Source organism: Diabrotica virgifera, chromosome 10 (genome assembly GCF_917563875.1).
Source record: "Diabrotica virgifera virgifera chromosome 10, PGI_DIABVI_V3a".
Classification (NCBI taxonomy): Eukaryota; Metazoa; Arthropoda; class Insecta; order Coleoptera; family Chrysomelidae; genus Diabrotica; species Diabrotica virgifera.
Window position 1 is genome coordinate 62,926,939 of NC_065452.1, and position 16,688 is coordinate 62,943,626.

Here is a 16,688-nt window from a genome sequence, read left to right on the forward strand (position 1 = left end):
TTGCAACAAATAAAGGATTACCTACGTCCTACGTATTGAGTCTGAGAGACAACTTTGATTCCCATGAAAAAAGATTTGTCTAAAATTGAAATCTTTATTCTTAAAATTAAAAGACTCCCGAAAAGAAACGCTCTCCCTGGCGAAGACAAAGCTGAATCCAATGAACCCCACTTTAATCGCAAAGAAGCCAAATGTAAATTGTACTTTCAATGTTGTAATTGACAGGCTTTATTCAGAATTGAATGAAAGGTCCGAAGTTTATTTCAGTCTTAATGAACAATTTGGATTTTTAATCAACTTATCGTCAATTTCTAATGAAGAAATCAGGGCAAAAGATTCTATTTTGGCTAAAAAGAATCGAATCGACATAGATGATGACTTTGGAGAAGAGTGTGTACAGTTCAAAGGCTTTGTTGAAGGTATATTTGATGAAGAAAAAGAACCTCATGATAACAAGATTACCAAGCCTCAGAGGAATAGACTCTTGGATTATCTGAAACTCATTCGTGAAAAACAGTTAACATTATGTCCGAATGTGGACACAACTTTGCTCATTCTACTATCCATGATGATATCTAATGCATCTGGAGAAAGATCATTCAGCGTGTTGAAAAGAATCAAAAACTACTTGAGGAACTCGACTTCTGACGAAGATTGTCTAGTCTGGCTATAGTTTTGTTTCAAATGCTGAGCTTTCTCAAGCCTTAGATTTTAACGATTTGATTAAAGATTTTTCTACGAGCGTGCAAAAAAGTCTACTTTTCCGCACGCGTTTTAGTTTGGAAAGTTTTACTTTTCCGCACTGAATTTACATACATATTGTACTTTTAATGCTCAATTGCTTCGCATATCTTAGTTGATCAGAATATATGGGGGTAGTTCTTCGTAACTTGATGCCATCTAAATCACTGAATTATTTTAAAATTCGTAAGTAAGGATGCGTGGAAATTTTAAAGTGTGTGACGTGCTTTTTGACAATAATTGCTTTGTTTGACATCGTTGCTATTACTTTAAAATATTAAAACCTGTATTGATATACACCATTCATTACTGCATAACAGGTATTTAGGCACCGCATTGACTTTAATTCGGGATTCTTCTAACTTATTAGCGTTATTGTTTAATTCAATTAATTGATTCAGATTTGGTCATTTTTAAAAAGGCTCGTAGAAAAAATATTGTTCCTAACTCTTGCAGAAAGTCTCTTTTCCGCACTCGACTGCTTGCCGAACTCCGCTTCGCGTCGTTCGGCAAACTGCAATCGCGTGCGGAAAAGTATGACTTTCCGCACTAGTTAGGAAATAGTATATTGTGCAACAAGTGCAGAAAGGTACTAATTTCTCACGAGTTTGAAAAGTTGCGGTACGAGCGCAAGCGAGTGCCGCAATTCAAACGAGTGAGAAATTACCTTTCTGCACGTGTTTCACACTATACTTTTTCTACAAGCACAGTTTTTCCTAAAAATAAAAATCACAATTTCCAAACGACGATTAATTATAATAGGTACCTATGTGATAAATTTTAAACTGTATTTAATTAATACCTACTAATCAATTTAAATTCCTTATACCTAAATAAATTGCACAGAAATCAGTTAAAAAATGAATGCACTGCCTTAATTTGTTTAAATTTAAACAATTATTACACATTATTGACATTATATTTATGCAGTCACGGATTCACACAAAACCTACTTCATTCGACGTCTCTTGCACAGGTTGCTAAATCCTTATTGGTTATTTGATAATTATAAAATGTTTAATAAGAATAAAATTGTAAAATAAAACAGTTGTAACATCCATAATTTAGTTTCTATGCTATAGTTAAATATAATAATTGTCTTATAGGTTATATATTTGTCTAAAGTTTAACCACGGATGTAAACAGAATATAACGTTACTCAGAATGCGGTAGTCCACGGATGTAAACAGAATATAACGTTACTCAGAATGAGGTAGTCAACTGTGCAGAAAAGAACTTTGCGGCACAGAAACGTCACTTTGCGGCACAGAAACGTCACTTTTCTGCACACTAATGTCAAATATCTTATACTGTGAGAAAATATCAAGTTTGCTAACATAAAACCGTGCAGAAAAGTGCACTTTGAATAGTGGTTGTAGAAAATAGTTATTTTCCTAACTAGTGCGGAAAGTGATACTTTCACGCACGAGACTGCCGCTGACCCGAACGACACGATAGCGGAGTTCGGGCAAGCAGTCGAGTGCGGGGAAGACACTTTCCGCATGAGTTAGGAACAATATTTTTTCTAGGGCCGTACGTTTGGAAAAAAGCCACAAAAAATAGAGTTATATCAAATTTTTATTTAGAAGTGAAAATACACAAATTAATTCTTTGACAAGGTTGTCAAAACCAAACTTTCAATATAATGGGTTACCACGACGACGATCTTGGTTTCCATGACGACGATTCAAAACCATTGTAATTGTCTACTCATCTGACTTTTAAATATTATGTCAACATAATTTTATTTCATCGAATTATCAGTAGTAACTGCACAAGAGCTCTAAAATTATTGAATTTTTCCCGAGTGACACTTTGACAGTTTTAATTTCACGAGCCGAAGGCGAGTGAAATTATGTCAAAATGTCACGAGGGCAAAAATTCTATATTAATTTTAGAGATCGAGTGCAATCTTTTGCGATTATTTCATGAATAAAATTGTTCAACACCAAAATTTTGTTGTAATTTATTTATGAAAGTACAAATTATTACAATTAAACACACAGTTGTTATAAATATTAATTTGACGGTTGAAAGTCATTACTTTTATAATTTTTAAAACATTAATTGTCATTAATGTCACTGAATGTATTTTTTCGTAGCAACGAAGGGCATCTGACGTAATATACTTGACGACGGGAAATTATCAAAAATTATCGATTTAATTTAGATTTATGTAGCTTTCTATTGGTCAGAATCTCCTATGAACGAAATAATCGCGCTAATTTCATTAAAACATGAATACAATAAAATAAATTTCAAATAAATTAGTAAATAATATCTAAATATTAGTTTATTGCATGTATTATAATATATTCTAATGCCATATTACAAGGTATTTTACTTTCCCGCACGCCATGCGGGAAAATTTACTTTCACGCACGCCGTGCGGGAAAGTGCAGCTTTCGGAAACGAAATGCGTGCGTGAAAGTGGCTCTTTTAGAATGGCCGTAGAAAAATAACTATTGCAGTCGAAACAGCTAGAAAAGTGAGTGTGTAGAGTTTAGGAGATTTAATATGAGTATGGAGTGGGGTGTCAATGGTAATCGCTAATCCAACTTTATCCAAATTAAGGACATGACATTGACCTTTTTTAGTATAAGAGAAGAATGTGCGAGTTGATCGATCCTGAAGTTTATTTGTTGTATTCTTAATATTTTTCAGCACCGTAGCCTATTACTATTACAGTTCATATTATTGCTTGTTCTTTTACTTATAATGTTTTTCAACTCAGCTTTTTTTAGTTTTTTGTTGTAACCTGTACTTTTCCCCCCGAACGAAACAAATATTTAATTACAAGTATTAACTGCAATGCTAATTTCTGATATAATAATTTTAGCAATATTAATAATTTTACAAATAACTGCTGTTAGCTAACTTTTTGAATTATGTATATATTTTCTATAAATATAGAAATTGTTGTTAGAGCTGTTTTGGGGATTTAGCCAAATTGCAAACCAAGATTATTTAATTAGTGAATACAACATTTCAACCTATTTATGTACCGTATTTAAATCGATTATTGGTATTGACATACTGGCAAACATTATACTGGCATTTCTATTCATTTATGTTAGGCTTTGTATGTTGTACCAATTTTAAAAAGTAAACTTAAAATAAACGTCATGTATTAATATAAAATGTGCTTTATGCTTTAATTACGTAATCGTGAAGTTATCGGGGGCCGCTCGGGCTAATTTGGCCTAGGGCCGCAAGTACCCTAAATCCGGCACTGTCGATATCGCACATTAAAACAAAATTTTTAAATACAATTTTACGACAAGATTTATTTTTGATGACTCGTAAAGCAGAAATTTGAAGCTGGACAAAATTTTAAAAGGCTGTATATATTATACAGAGGATCAGGCCCGGACTGGGCCGCCGGTGCGCCTTTTGCCTTGGTTAGTATCTATCCATTAAAAAAATTAAACGCTGAAAAAAAAATTTTTGAACCTTTACACAAAAATGATGCAACTATCATTCCCCTAAAAAAAATATTTTTACTTGCTTCTGATTCCGCCGTTTGGCACCGAAGGCGCACCAGAAACCTGTATAATAAAGCCAGTGGGTACAAGAAAATACCAAATATCAGATAATCAAATAGCTTAGATACGATACGCGGCGCCCTCGAAGACCATTTTTACTATTCGGGCGCCGTTCGTAGGTTCAATATCCGCTGTTCCTATTGTAATAAATAGCTTAGATGTGACGCGCGGCGCCCTCGAAAACTATTTTTATGATTCGGGCGCCTTTCGTGGGTATCCACGAAACTGTTTATCAAATGTCCACTGTTCATCAAATAACGGATATTTATACCTATGGAAGGCGCCCAAATCGAAAAATGATCTTCGAGGGCGCTGCGCGTCGCATCTAAGCTATTTGATTATCTGATACCTGATACAAAGAGTGTTACATCCCACAATTGGACTAAAATATGCAGGTGTGGTTTTCAGTGCTCCAAAACTACATTATACATGCAGGATTATTGTGTCCCAAATTCCTAAATAATGAAGCCAGTGGGTACAATAAAATACAACTTGTATCAGGTATCAGATAATCAAATAGCTTAGATGCGACGCGCAGCGCCCTCAAAGACCATTTTACGATTCAGTCGTCTTTTGTAGGGTCAATATCCGCTTTTTCTATTATAATAAGTAGCTTAGATGCGACGCGCGACGCCCTCGAAGACTATTTTTATGATTCGGGCGCCTTCCGTGGGTATCAATTTCCGCTGTTTCTATTATAAAAGATAGCTTAGATGCAACGAGCGGCGCCCTCGAAGACCATTTTTACGATTGGGGCACCTTTCGTGGGTATCAATTTCCGCTGTTTATCAAATAACGGATATTTATACGCGAAAGCACTACGCGTCGCATGTAAGCTATTTGGTTATCTGATACCTGATCTATCGATCAATTTCTTCACATCCTCGCATATCGGACCAATCAAGCCAAGAGCATCCACAAAAGCTTTCTGATTTGAAAATATTTTTAGATCGCTATCTTCATCTTTCCGTTTCTTCCTTTTGCTCGTTAGTTCAAAACTCACATACTTATGTAAGCTGAGCGATTGTTCTTCCAAACCAGTCCAGCTTATGACATTGTTTAGAAGTGATGTTAAAACCAGCGAGAGGTCCAGAAAGGATTCACTAGTACTTCTTACGAACGTAGGTGGCTTACCGTCATTTAGCAAGGTAAGCCCCATGGCGTGGATCCATTCTGATAGGTATTCCCCTCTCGAAGCGGGACGTTTGGTGAAACATCCAATTGTACGCCAGCCGGTCTACAACTTATGCCTTAACATACCTATTAACATTCTTAACAGAGTGTCTGGTGATTCCAATACCTCGGTTTACCACGTATACGGTCACGTCAGATCTCCTATCTTTAACGATTCTCTGATGGTATTAGATGGTTCTTATCTTTCTAAAAAAACTGGAAAAAAAACTGGAATATCTAGGCCACATAATGGGAGGAGAAAAGTACTCTCTGCTAAGACTCATAATCCAAGGAAAAATCTCGGGAAAGAGAAATGTGGGACGTAGGAGGATTTCCTGGTTGTAAAATTTAAGGGAGTGGTATGGGTGCAGTTCAATACAGTTGTTCAGAGCTGCAGCCAACAAAGTTAAGATTGCTGTGATGGTAGCCAACCTCCGATAGGAGACGGTACTGCAAGAAGAAGATCTTTCTAACTTACTTACCCATACGATGTGTGATTTCTGGTCCTAGGTGTTTTCACTCACCCTTTTCTCATCGCTTGTGGCAGGGGGTCTCTTGAGGCCCCGTTTTTCCAGGATCAGTATTTTACACCCCGGACAAAAAGTCGTCTCACTACTGCACTCTCGTGACTGGTGCTCCCTCCTTACCACATCCGGAGTAGGAGTCCTCCCTGTTTTCTCTCTTGCAGTCCGTTTTACTATGCCTGAACTGCAGGCATCTAAAGCACCCCTGGACACGCAGTCTCTCTTGTATCTTGCATGAGTTCCAGTCAATAGGTATATGTTCTCTTTCCAGTGCCTTCTTGGCTGCGATACGTGTCAGTCCAAACCTTGACGTTTGTGTTGTCTATTTTCCCTTATACAGACGAGTTTGACGTCGTCAGGCTCCCTGCCGCCGGTATATCTCCGAACTTGTCTCAGGATTTCTACCTTGGGACTCCTCCGTCTATATCAAATAGGTACACCTGATCCTGATTGCCCAGGACAACCTCTACTGCGTTTCCCTCCGTGCGGGTCACGATAGTCTTCTTCAGGCGCTCGGTCTGTTCTTTCCCTGTCACTTCGAGAATGAGGTCCCCTCTTATGCCTTCTTTAGTGCTTTTAACGCTAATTCCCTTCTTCCTCGTGTCTACGCTACCCTTGATTTGCTTGAGCAACTCGGCGTAGGATTTTCTGCCTCCCTTCACGATCACCTTCTAAGCCTCCACTCTCCTTTCCCCGAGTTTAGAATCCTCCAGCGCGAGGTGGAGTTCCACACCCATAAAGGTGAGTTCCAGGAGCTTGCTGTGCTTGCTACCTCTGTAGCCCCCACTACTCTTAGGTATGCCTCTCTGGTCTCCAGTGTCTCCGTGTCTTTCCTCAATTTATAAATAATTGCCAGTAGTCTCTCGTCCCCGTCCATTTCCGTCACCCTTGTCTCTAAGGGGCACCATGAAAATAGTCTGACGGTTTGCTCGGTTCTCTTTCTTCTGAGTCTTCCTTGTAATTGTAGTCATAGTATTAAGTTGGAGGTACACCACCTCTCTTGGTGTGTTTGCACCTCCTGCACATATTCCCAGTTCATGTTTTCCCTTATCGGTTCGTGGAACCTTTCTTCCTCACCGAAAAGTCCATGTTCCATGACCACTACTAAGTCGCCTGCAAGTTTATTCCCTCTTCCCGGTTTAGCGAGCGTCTAGTGATCCTCTTCCAATTCGACTTTATAATGTCCTTTATTTTTTCAAAGCCCCTTTCCCCTGGGTTCAGGACCGTTGCGATCAACTTTATCTCTCCTTCACTAAGATTTTCGGGGAAGAACTCGTCGAAATCCATCTGTGTGGACACTCGTACAGTCTCTCTAGTCGTTTTTTTCCTCACCGGTTTTCTACACTATTCTATTTCGTTTCTTAATGTTGCCGAGGGCTACTTGTCTGAAAGTAAACTCCATGTCTTCGGTGACTCTCTTAAAGGTTTTGTACCTCATTCTTGATCTCGACCTTAATATTTGTATGGTTGTACATTAGTTTCACTAAATTATTTGTAACGCTGGTAAGTTTCTTCATTGTGGTAAGTTTCTTCATTGCTCTTACCATGGCCGTTATGTCTGAGCTCTCCTCCTTCTCTCTAAGTCTCTAGGTGTTTTTTCCCCAAGTGAGTAGCTCCTTTGCAAGGTTGTCTCCTCTGAAAGATCCGTCTTGATCTGATCAGGTCGCTACCTCTGACTGGAGATCTTCCAACAGATCTTCTTCTGAAGATCATAGTTTCCTCCTTCCTCTTTTCTTCTTCGCTGAGTACTTTCCCTTTGTTCCCTTTACTACAATGAACACCTTATCATCTCATTCATAGCTTGTTTCAGCTGCACCATCACTGGTGACTCGCTCCATTATTCCTTCGTTTTGTTGTTTCCCTTTTTCCTGCATGATTAAATACTTCTCCATATAGTTTCCCACGAGTAGGGGCGAATTATACTGTCTGGCGAGGCAGTGCTCCCTTGCCAACGCTAAGGCACGGATCGCCTGACACCGTGTGTGGTTGCAGATTTTTTTATCGAGATTTACTCTTATGCTGTATGGAATTTAGCAAAAAATTTTAAAAATTCAAAAGGTGACTTCTATTGAACACAAATCATCATGATTTTTGTTAAATGTTTTTGAACCAATAGGTTCTTTTGTAGTGGCAAGTGAAAATTACTCACACTTTTCGAAAATTGTTTTGGAGTCCTCAGAGAGTATCAGAGTATAGCAGAGTAAAACGGATACTTGGAAATTGGAAACTGAAGCTATATTTTTGTGGAATCTTAATATAATTTACTATTCCCAATAAAAAATAGTAAATTATTTTATGGATTTAAATTAAAATTAGTAATATTGATTTACTTTACACGCATTAGGATTTCAAAAAAATTTGATGTCAAAGCTTAAGAGGGAGGTCTGGCGCCATTGTTTAGATATTAGGTCGCCGCCTTTTTTAGAATTTGGGCTGGCGCCTTTTTTATAATTTGGGTTGGCGCCTTTTTTATGAGCCAGTCCGGCCCTGCAGAGGATCGAGTTAACATAAGCCATAAATTGTCAATTTATGCAATGCAATATACTTGACTTCCAGTCCGTTGTGAAGGAATGTGTAAATTACGAATTACATCTGTAATATTACAATTTTCAACATTCACTGTTCTACTAAAGAAAAAGACCTAGAAGAAAAAGAAATGTATTGACACAATCTAGACACAGCATACAGTCCTTATCTTCTTCTTCTTCTTCTTTAGTCCGTTTGCATCCAGATCTGGACAAAGGTCTCCACATGAGTTCTCCACTCTTCTCTGTTTTGTGCTATTTGTTGCCAGTTCCTCCCCACTTTAGCTTTGTTGTCGTCTAGCCATCATTTTTGCGGTCTTCCTCTACTACGGCTGTGTTCACGTGGTCTCCAATATGTACAATGTTGTTAGTCCACCTTTCGTTGTTTTGCAATGCCACGTGTCTTACCGAGTTCTATTTTATTTCCGAAATTCTTCCAATTACATTTTCCACCTTCTCTCTGCTTCGAACATCATCATTTCGTATAATATGTTCTCTCAGAGATACTCCCAACATAGCTCGTTTGATGGCCCTCTGAGTTGTTTTTAATATATTGGCTGATAACTGTGTAAGCGTCACGGTCTCCATTCCATAGGTCATAACTGGTCGATTACAATCAGTCACCAACAAGTGGCATAAAAATAATAATCAAGCACAAGAATGCTAAGATTGGAAAAGAATCCGAATACATGGGAAAAATAAGTAAGCCTAGCCCACATGAGACAACTAGTGAAAATAGAAGCCTACTAATAAACATAGCTGCGACCCAGAAAATGATCATAAGCTCAATATTTTCCCTAAAGGAGACATCCATACGGCCACATGGCTCTCATCGAATGGTTAAACAACCAACCAGACAGATCATATGTTAATAGACAGAATAGTGGCAATAAACGTTATAGACCCGAGAGTTAGGAGGGAGGCAGTATACAGCTGGCATCACTTTCAATTAGAAATAAAATTTAGACTGATAATAAAATTTATACTGACCCACTAAAGCCATGTGCTATGTGATTTCAGGCAGTTCTCGGGTTATAAACTAGTATTTTATAGTGTCCAGAAACTCTACCGACAAACGAAAACAGGAGATTCCTAAGTTAATTTTAAGACAATTTAAACAAATTCACCTAGTCCGAAAATGCTTCCTAAGGGAGCTAGAGTTCTTTGAAGATGGCGTCTTGGAATCAGTTTTTCTTAAATATCTCCAGAACGCTTCTATTTAGAAAAACGAAAACTGGTACGCTTATTTATCTTCTAGAGATAAATCGATTCCATCAATTACGAATTTCTAGTACCGGTCATTGGGGGCCCGTTTTGGGTAGGGAAACGGTTATTTTATCGCATTACTTTTTTGTCTTTAACTTTTAAGCATTTTTGACACTGGATTATTAAATTGTGAGTTATTCTAGTTCTAAAAGATACTCTTTCTTGAGGTCAGTAGGATGCACCGTTTTCTAGAAAAATCGATTTGAAAATTCTTCATTTTTTCAATTTTAAAAGAATTTGAAAAAATATTTCAAATAAAAAACGGTGTATTTTACCGACTTAAAGCAAGAGTAACTTCTAGTACTAGAATACCTCATAACTTAATCATCAAGTTTCAAAAATGCTTAAAAATTAAAGACAAAAAGTTATGCGATAAAATAACCGTTGACCTACCCAAAACGGACGCATATGGCCGGTAATAGAATTTTGCAATTGAGGAAATCGATTTATCTCTGGAAGATAAATAAACGTACCAGTTTTCGTTTCTCTAAATAGTTTTTTTGTGAATTTTTTTTTTTTCAAATTCAACAAACGAAAAATTTTCAAATCGATTTTTCTAGAAAACGGTGCATCCTACCGACTTAAAGCAAGAGTACCTTTTAGTACTATAATACATCACAATTTAATAATTAGGTGTCAGAAATGCTTAAGAGTTAAAGACAAAAAAGTTAAGTGATAAAATAACCGTTGCTCTACCCAAAACGGACGCCTATGACCGGTATTATAAATTAACAATTGATGGAATCGATTCATCTTTGGAAGATAAATAGGCGTACGAGTTTTCGTTTTTCTAAATAGAAGCGTTCTAGAGCTATTTTAAAAAAATATTTACAAAACGCCATCTTTAAAGAGCTCTAGCTCCCTTAGAAAGCATTTTCGGACTAGGTGAATTGGGTTAAATTATCTTAAAATTATCTGAGGAATCTGTCGAGAGAGTTTCTGGACACCCTGTATATTACAAAAGAAGTTGGTGGTAATCGCAAAATTCCCATTATACATATAACAATTCTATAGGTATCTCGTCAGGACCAGCCTTCCTTAGTTTTTGTTAATCGAGGCCCTTAATAATAGGGATGTTCACTAATTTTTAAATATAGGTAAATTCAATAGATTACAAGGTATATAAAAACGTAACAATCATAAAACTGTTTAAAAATGTATATTTTTTAAGATAAATGAGTTCATAATGTTGATTTTCTTGGAGGCTAGAAAAACGGTACTCTGCAGCGAGGCTACGGTCTGTGACGTCAGCAGTCGTAACGTCTTTGATCGACGACTAGTTTTGTATACTTATTTACGAAGTGTATTTGAATGTGCGCAGTTTTTTACGTATTTGATTATTAAAAATGAAGCCAAATAAGTGGTGTTTTGTTTCTGGGTGTGTAAATACATCTAAAAACAGTTCTGACAAGATTTTTATGACCGTTCCAGCCAATTTAAAACAGAAAAAGAAATAGTTTGTTGCAGCTAGAACTTAAAATAACTAACTTAAAGAACTAACTTAATAAAATAAACATTATAGAAGTTTTCCGGAGACTTTCGGCCCTTGGTAATAATGTAATTGTTCTTTCTGCATTTACATTTTTCAAAAATAGGTACTTATTAGTTTTCTCAGAATTCTAAAACTGGGAATTAATCTATCAGCCGACAACAATATTGAAGAAGAGGTAAAAGACCAAATAATTAAAGCCAGTAGAACGGCCGGATGCCTAAACGACACAATTTGGAAAAACAAACACCTAGGATTGGAAACAAAGGCCCGAATATATGTCAGTTATTAGGCCAGTTATGACTTACACGGCCGAAACAAGACCAGATACAAGCAAAACACGAAGATATCTGGAAACCAACGAAATGAAAATCTTAAGAAGGATTGCTGGAAAAGGACTACAAGGTAGGGTAAGAAGTGAGGAAATCAGACGCATATGTGGAATAGACAATATAAATACCTGGGTAAAGAACAGAAAAGAAGAGTGGAATGAGCACATAAGCAGGATGTCTGAATCAAGGATAGTAAGAATAGCCAGGGACAAGTCACCTTTAAGCAGGAGAAGTATATAGGACACCCAAGGAAAAGATGGAATGACAACTTAGGGGCAGAATGAAAGGCACCGTTGAAGAAAAACAGGCAGTACTGCCTATATAAAAGAAGAAGAAGAAGAAGAATTCGAAAGAAATTAATGAATTTAAATATCATTAGACCAAGATTTTGCACCTACCCCCTTAAGGAGTAAATGAAAAAGTTTCGGGACCTTAAATTTGTATTCCTTAAACTGGGATATTCCTAAAAACGGGATTCTAATAATACATACAGTTTTAACTATTTAGAATGGGAAATAAGCCACAATATTATTAAAAAATGATTTTTATTAACGTTAATAAAAATCATTTTTTAATAATATTGTGGCTTATTTCCCATTCTAAATAGTTAAAATTGTAAAAATGCCACAAGAAAATAGCTTCAGAACAACATTAATACATACAGTAAAAGTGAACCTTGAAATAACTACATGTGGATGTAGGTATGACTTATATTATATTAAAATCATTAATAATTTAGCGAAAAGATTGGTTGAAATGAAAATGTATAATACCCAAGTTCAAAAATATTTTTTACCTTGGAACAGTTGTCAACTCGAAATAAGAAACAACCGAAATAAGATCTAGAGTTGAAAAGGACAGAGCAACATTTAATAACATGCATGAGAAATATTTTCACCCATTGCGACATAATATCTCTCTCACTAAAAATGCGGCTGCTAAAATGTTATTATTTCCGATCTTGCTATATGGCGCAGAGGCCTGGACAATAATGGAAACATTAATGAAAAAGCTAGAGGCATTCGAGATGTGGGTGTACCCACGTATCCTCAAAATATCCTGGCGACCCACACCAACGTACAGGTATTGCGTCGAATGGGAAAACAAAAAGAAATCTCTTTTACAATTAAGAAACGAGATCTTAAATATTTCGGTCGTCTCATGAGGCATGATAAATATCGTATACTCCAACTGATAACGCAAGGTAAAATAGAGAGCAAACGCGGACCCGGAAGAAAAGTCACTCATGACTTAAAAACGTACGCCAATGATTTGGACAAAAATCGAAGATGCCAATAAATCATACACCATTGTTACATCTAAACTACAGTCGGTACTATATACGAATCGGCTTTCTGAAAACCTTCTTCCATTTTATTTGTTTATTTTTGTAAAACCCAAAATATGTCCTTACAAACAGTCTATCCACTTTAAACTAAACAAATTCACTATAAAACTCCACTTTAACCCTGATAAAACAACAAGAGAACAAAATAAAATGACCTGAAACGTCAAACAGGTAAACAATAACACTATGAGAATGGCGCGCGCTTGGGGTATGCAACTAGTGACGTCAGGCCAATAGAGAAGCATTCTTGAAATTTAAAATAATGCTAGATTTCTAATAAAGATTTTTTATAGAAAGGCTTTTTCAATTTTGTTGAAATTTTGGACAATTATTCCTAGGGTGTTTCTTAATCGTTTTACATGTTTGAAATTACTTTTTAATTTTTTGTGAACATCCCTATTCTGAAACTATAATCGTTGGCAATATCGGTATGACTGAAGAGGGCCGATAGGACAACGAGCAAGAGGAAGACCGAGACTTAGGTACTAAGACAACTTAGAAATTGATTTAAAATGTATTGAAATCAGAGACAGGGGCGAGTGGAGGATTGTTCTGAAGAAGGCTTTGGCTCATAAAGAGCTGTAACGTCACTGATAATGATGAATATCGGCATCTGGATACCTCTTGATCGATTTTATAGATTTTAATCGCTTATGGACTGTTATATTATCAATAATATAAAGATTATCATCAAAGAACTGTAGAGAACAGTTGAGGAAAGGGATAATTATTGTGTGAGCAGTAAAAACTATAAAAATTATTATTAGTAGTAGTAGTAGTACCTTTGGTCAGGTAGCATTTGGTGTAACTTGAGTGTCTGTTCTGTGTTAGTAATCTTTAGAAGTTGAGCGAGTATTGAAATAACAAAATATAAAGAAAATATATATATATATATATATATATATATATATATATATATATATATATATATATATGTATATATATATATATATATGCTTTCTGTTGTTTCCCGGGTTTGACTCCACGAATGTTCCTATAGATGAATCACTGGACATCATAAGCAAAAAGTATCCAATATCACCGGATACACTAAACCTAACCAAACACTGTTTAAATAACACTTATTTCATCTATAAGGAACAAAGATATAAACAAGTTGAGGGAGCACCGATGGGTTCCCCACTGTCACCAGTAATAGCGAACTTGTTTATGAAGGAAATAGAGCAGCGGGCAATAGAAACAGCTGAATACAAACTCAAACTGTGGCTTAGATACGTGGATGACACGTTTATCATTTGGTCCCACGGAGAAGAAAAACTAAAGGCTTTTTTGGAACACATCAACAGTATGCACCATAAAATTCAGTTTACCATGGAACTGGAAGAAAACGATCAAATTCCATTCTTAGATGTGTTAATAATAAAGAAACAAGACGGACACATAGGCCATACACTGTATCGGAAACCGACACATACCGATAGATATCTAAATGCTGCTTCACACCACCATCCTGCACAATTGCATTCAGTCATCAAAACCTTGATTACAAGATCCGAAAGACTGACAGACCAAGAACATCAAAATGAAGAAATGCATAACGTGAAAACAGCGTTAAGAAAAAACGGCTTCTCAACATACAACATCGAAAAAGCTCAAAATGCTCGAAGAAGAGATAAGGACCCTACAAAAGACAATAAACCGATCGGCAAAACCATTCTGCCATATGTGAAGGGTACGACAGAGAAAATAGGGAGAGTGCTGAGAAAACACAACATAGAAACGATATTTAATACGGACAGAAAGGTCTCAACTATTTTACCAACACCAAAAACCAAAATATCGTTAGAAGGTCAAGGTGTATACGAGATTCCGTATGGGGATTGTGGAAAGTCGTACATTGGACAGACCAACCGAAGAATCCAGGTAAGACGAGAAGAACACCGAAATGCTATCGAAAGGGGAGAAACCACGTCATCCCTAGCTCAACATGTCGCAAATACAGGACACACAATAAACCTGAACCAAACAACGATGTTAGCTAACATCGAAGTAAAATGAAAACGGGAAATCAGAGAATCGATAGAAATTGAAAGAAATCCCAACGGCTTAAACCAAAGAGATGATGCGCAACGGCTTCCTACAACATGGAAAACGGTACTGAAGAAAAAGACCAAAATAAATCAGGCCGCAACATCCACGCGTAACATCCCTCCGACGACTGCAACCTACACCGGACCAATAACAAGATCCAGGGTTCGCGCAGGGCAAGCAGCAGCGGCATCAGGATCAACTACATAAGTGACGGTATCGTGAGTAAGAATTCAGTTTACTTCAAGCAGCAGCGAGAAACGGAACTACCTGACTTGACAATGGCAAGTGAGATCTTGCCGAGACGTCGTCAAAATAATGGTTTTTCTCAAAACCAAAATTATTCAACGCGGAGTCAAACCCGGAAAACAACAAAAAGCACATATAGCTCCCGCGGAAACTTCAAGTGTAACATATATATATATATATATATATATATATATATATATATATATATATATATATATATATATATATATATATATAGATTATAGTTTTGTTTTGGGGTTGCAGTCATTTATTTTTTAGGGGCAGGATAAGTAAAACTCTGTGTTATTACCTAGCTTTCGCAAAATATATTTGCTTCTTCAGGGTAAGCTGAAATGAGTATATTATAAATACAATGAAATTAAGTTAAAATACATTGTATAAAAAATAACAAAAAAGACTTACAACTTGAGGTTATTCCTAAACATTTTCACAAAACATAGTATATATATAATTCTTATTCTAATGTTATCCAAATAGCAATGTTTTAATTTTCAAAAATTCGATTTAATAATTTAGTTTTTAATTTTGATTAATGCCAGAAAGACACTCGAATAATGTCAAAAAGACACAAAAATCTGTTTATTTTATTTTAAGTTGAAAAGTTAGTATTAGATTATTTAATTAGTAATCAAAATATCAAAAACTACTACATATTTTAAATTATAGAGGATATAACTAGATATTTATATGCATTAGTAGTTTATTTTATTTTAAGTTGAAAAGTTAGTATTAGATTATTTAGTGAGTAATTAAAAACTATTATATATTTTAAATTATAGAGGATATAACATATATTTAGTTTGCCAATTATGGTTTTGTTAATAAATTAAAGTTTAATTTAAAATATATAATAGTTTTTAATTACTCACTAAATAATCTAATACTAACTTTTCAACTTAAAATAAAATAAACTACTAATGCATATAAATATCTAGTTATATCCTCTATAATTTAAAATATGTAGTAGTTTTTGATATTTTGATTACTAATTAAATAATCTAATACTAACTTTTCAACTTAAAATAAAATAAACAGATTTTTGTGTCTTTTTGACATTATTCGAGTGTCTTTCTGGCATTAATCAAAATTAAAAACTAAATTATTAAATCGAATTTTTGAAAATTAAAACATTGCTATTTGGATAACATTAGAATAAGAATTATATATATACTATGTTTTGTGAAAATGTTTAGGAATAACCTCAAGTTGTAAGTCTTTTTTGTTATTTTTTATACAATGTATTTTAACTTAATTTCATTGTATTTATAATATACTCATTTCAGCTTACCCTGAAGAAGCAAATATATTTTGCGAAAGCTAGGTAATAACACAGAGTTTTACTTATCCTGCCCCTAAAAAATAAATGACTGCAACCCCAAAACAAAACTATAATCTACATAGTATCAGTCAATATTACCTAATTACT